Consider the following 5,000-nt stretch of genomic DNA (forward strand, 5'->3'; position numbering starts at 1 on the left):
GGAAGAGAATGCGTGCGCGTGGACGCGCGCATGGGGTGTCCCGTCGCCGCCTGTTAAGTTGTTTTTATTCCATTCTGCACGAGTCCGACAAGCTTCACTAATAAACGATAACTTAGCCATGTTTCGCTATCCCGTATGCGCAGGCCTTTATGTATACAAATGGTGGTTCAGTTTGTCCTGTTCCCGACCAGAACAGCCTACTCTCATCCTTGCTACCATAGCAACGCCGGTGCCTTGAGGCAAACGCAAGGTAGGCTGTCATGCATAGCCGTCCCTCCATGGGCTCGGATCCCGGTCAATAACGTGCTGGCGAGTTGAGATCATGATCTACTTGATGAACGTCCACTGGCGGACCGCAGCTGATCTCCAGCAGGTCCAAACGGGACGAGGAGGCTTCACTGCGTGCGAAGGGACGGCTGGGTTCTATGTCAGATTATACCTCCACAAAAAGAAAAGATGAAGGCGATATTTTGCGGAATTCAACTTAAAATGAGTTGTACGAATGATGTATGGATGATTATTATTCTAGCCCACTTTGTTTTTCTACACGTTTGCATATCGACGTCGGATCCGGGTTCCGGACGTGCGTCGCCACTGGTCCCGTCACGGGGAGACCGGCCATTCCGGCACAGGAGGCATGGGCTGTGCGCCTTTTCTCCGTTTAAAACGGTGAATACATGATAGCTTATCGTCGTTTGATTACGCTCGTCTCCAGAAAACGCCATTCTTTAGTTTTCTCAGCGGCAATGTTTGAAAGGCACTTTTCATTGTCCTGGGCGGGATGCGGCTCGGGCCGGCTCACATCTCGTTGCTTTGGCAACACCTGTACCGCCTATAGATTCACCCTTTGTGTTTATCGACTGTAGCTCTGATACAAATGGATAATCAACCGTTATCCCAAAACGATTAAAATCGATTCATTAATTTGGAATTGGCTTTGACGCCTGTGCGCAATTTGGTGACCGCATTTGGGTCTTTATGGAACAAAAGGTCCTCTTGGAGGATAGCACCGCGCATCCTACAGCGGTCCGGAATATTACACACCTACACCTAGACCTACGAGCAAGTCCATGATGTGTCAAATATTTCAAATATGTCAGTGTCCCTAGCCGAATCATCAATTACAATACGTCCGCCCTGTCCGTGCATTTAGTATGATGATGACCATATATATGATATACGGTATAAGACCTAGATATGTGATGAACGCAGTTCTCTGGTTAATGCGATTTCTGGCCCATACCAGAACAAGTTACAAATCCAGTAGGCTAATCATTTATACAGTCTGCATGAGTGCTGACTCGGGGTCGCGTCTACGTGAACGCGCACGTATAGGCCTCTCTCGGGGTAGTCCGAGCCCACTGTGCCAGTCGAGAGCCAACCACCATTTTAAAAAACATCTATGGGGAATAATCACCTCCCCCCCTTATTATAGGGACGGGACTCTCCCAGGTAACTCGCGAGCAAAACAGGACCGTGTTTACTGTAGGCCCACAGTGCCATGAATATTATATGTTAGCCGTTGATGGCTGATTTAATACGGCTAGGGCATCAATGCTGCCACAGGTGTTTTTCCTGTTTAGAAAAGAAAAACTTGTAAAGTACAGTCCCTAAACTCTCCTAATGTCCTGGCAGTGTCAGATGTCATTCATAGAAAAAAGGTCTGTTTTGTCATTGCATTATATTTACAATTCGATTTACAATGCAGAGTTAATTTTTATTATTTATTATTATTATTTCAATGTTATCTCAATATTGCTATTTGTTAAAATAATAACTAATCAGGTAATGTGCAGTTCTGTCCTGGACGACCTGTTGTCCCAGAACAATGTGGCCCATTAAAGGAACGCTGTGTGCATCCCCCCACTAGGTGGTCTGTAGGAACCCAGTAAAAAAATATGGGTTTCACATTTGGTTATTTTGTCCAGCCGGAGAGGCTGTATTAATGTCTGGGACCAATTCTAAGGTGAGGCCTGGCTTCTGTTGCGTTAAAGTCATAAAGCAGCAGACAAACCTCCCGCTGATTTTGCTTCACTTTTGGGAATTTGAGCAACACTCTTGACAACAGCCAATATGGGGCTGCTTCTAATGATGAGCCCCGGGAACAAAAGACCCAATTATTGCTCCCTGAAATGTAGCCGGTATTATAACGACTTGACTTAAGCCACACAGATAGGGTCTATAACTGAATGGTTATGTGAAGCCATGGTTCGCTATATACACAACACGTATATTCATGCTCATATTTATACACACAAGTACATGCACCCCCAAGCCAAAGTCCCAGCACACACACACACACACACACACACACACACACACACACCACACACACCACCACACACACACAAACACAGCGCACACACACCACACCCACACACACCCACCACACCCACACACACACACACCACACACACACACACACACACACACACACACACACCACACACACACAACACACACAGTACAACCCCCCCCCCCCCCACACACACACACACACACACACACACACACACACACACACACACACACACACCACACACACAACACACACACACACACACACACACAAGCACACCACACACCACACACACACACACACACACACACCACACACACACACACACACCACACACCACACACACACAAGCACACACACACACACACCACACACCACACAAAAGCACACAAACACACACACATACACACACACTCCCACACACACACGCACCCACACACACGCACACACCCAGCGCCTAATGCCCCCTCATACGGCTGGGGGGGCAGGGGGCAGGGGCAGGGGGGCTGCAGGGCTGGGGGGCTGGAGGCTTGGAGGGCGTGTCCTGAGCACTTGCATTGGAAGCCCCGCTGCAGCTGCTCCTGAGGTGTGCCAAGTTCCAGTGTGGGGGCCGAGCACAGGGCTAAACGGCGGGGGGCCGGGCGGGGGGGAAGGGAAGGATGTCGGTGGATGGGCAGACAGAGGAGGTCTCTTCTCCGGGGTATAGCGAGGCAGGGACAAGGGCCCACCAGTGTGTACGTGTGTATGGACGGGACAGAGGGAGAAGGGGCGGGGCGGGGCGGGGAGGTGGCCGCTGGGCGCCGCCACACAGATGTTTGTGTGCGGCCGGTTAGGGGGAGGCCGTGGCGCTTCTCTTTGGTTCCTCTTTGTTGTTGTGTGTGGATCACCCCCTGCCTCTGGGCGGGCCGGGCCCTCTCGGGGAGGCTCTTCCTGGGGCTCAGGGAGGGTCTGGACGGCGGTCGGTGTGGAGAGGCAGCCTCGATTAGCCCTCATTATGCCCCGATTAGAGGACCCCGTGGTGGAGGAGGGGGAGGGAGCCAGAGACGCAGCACAGCACAGCACAGCACAGCACAACACAACACAACACGACGCAGTACAGCACAACAGAGCACAAGACAACACAGCACAACGCAACGCAACACAACACAACACAAAACGACGCAGCACAGCACACCACGACACAACACAGTAAAACACAACACAGCACAACGCAACACAACACAACGCAGCACAACACAGCACAACACAAAACGACGCAGCATAACACAACACAGCACAACGCAAAAGAGCACAACACAACACAACACAACGCACACAGCACAGCAGAGCACAGCACAGCACAACACAACGCAATGCAACAAAACACAACACAACAAAACACAACCCAGCACAACACAGCCAACACAACGCAGCACAACACAACACAATGCAGCACAACACAAAACAACACAACACAACGCAACAAATCACAGCACAACACAACACAACACAACACAGCACAACAAAACACAACACAACATAGCACAGCACACAGAGGCCCATTGTTCTCAGATCCTCGCTGTGGAGATGGGTGTTCAGAGTGAAAGACCCATCCTTTACTACCATTGAATATTGTATCCATATTTTACTTTTGGTGGTGATCTGAGGACACAATGGTGCCATTTTCAAAGGATGGGAGCATTGCTTTTTTGTTGCCATGCCAACTGAGACCTGTAAATATATCTACATGTTATCAGGTGTTGCTGGACAAAGAACAACTCTTACTATTCAGGTTCGGCTCCATGAGCATGATCTGGTAAACATGTATCGAGTAGAAGTTGATTTGAAGTGATCTACCTAAATGGAAAGAAGGCAGTGGTTTACTCACTGTGCGGCCAAACAAATCTAGTATTTAAGCTTTATTTATTTCTTGCATGTAAGGCTTGACAATCCTTTTCCTTTTTTTCAATGTGCATCAATCATAGCGTGTACATGCCTTGTTAAAAAAGTATGTTCAAAGTCTTTGAACAGTGTAGAGAGTATCACAGGGGATGTCTCTTTCAACAATCGCTAACCTCAATTGAAAATCGAGACCGAAATTGAAGTGATGTCAAAATATCAAAAGGTTAATTGACGTTGAAGGATCATTATGGCAAACACACCCAAAAAACACAGGAAAAAAGAGGCAATCCAGATAAGGTTATAGGTTTGAAGGACGCGTCATACACAGACAGTGACTCAATGGTTGTGTTCTTTTCGTCCTTGAGTCGATAAAATATCGGTAAGCGTCCTTAATAAGTGGCTTTCAAAATGGGCCTCAAATGTTTGCGCCTTGCCATGAAAATGGGGGAAGAACCTTGTGATTATTATCTGATTAATTAGTCTGTGTCCCTCCTGAGAGCTCTCCTCTTCGGAGGGGCCAGGGAGTCAACACAATAGGGCTCCTATTATTGAACCACATTTGCATTGATGATAGCTTTGCATAGTGGGCCCCTTGCGTTTCAGCCAACCCTGTTTGTTCGGCCCTCTCTGGTCTCTGCCTGTTAGAGGCCACACATGCACTCGTACTGCTGCGCTCAAAGAGCACAGGCTCAATATCCTGGCCGGCCCTGGCCTCTGGCCGATGTCCTAGCCCTAAGAACGGGCCAGATGTCAGCCTAACTTATGTTTGTATTACTGATTGACCTCTGTTCATTTTACGGTGTCTCTTTTACACACTGAC

General features: G+C 48.7%; 1 protein-coding gene across 1 annotated transcript in view; it reads left to right on the forward strand.

Moving 5' to 3' along the window:
- The window catches only part of nol4la (nucleolar protein 4-like a), a 20,338-nt gene that overhangs the window by 522 nt on the left and 14,816 nt on the right, over nt 1-5,000 (forward strand). The gene's annotated exons all lie outside the window — the stretch shown is intronic.

This window comes from Gadus chalcogrammus, chromosome 1 (genome assembly GCF_026213295.1).
Source record: "Gadus chalcogrammus isolate NIFS_2021 chromosome 1, NIFS_Gcha_1.0, whole genome shotgun sequence".
NCBI lineage: Eukaryota > Metazoa > Chordata > Actinopteri > Gadiformes > Gadidae > Gadus > Gadus chalcogrammus.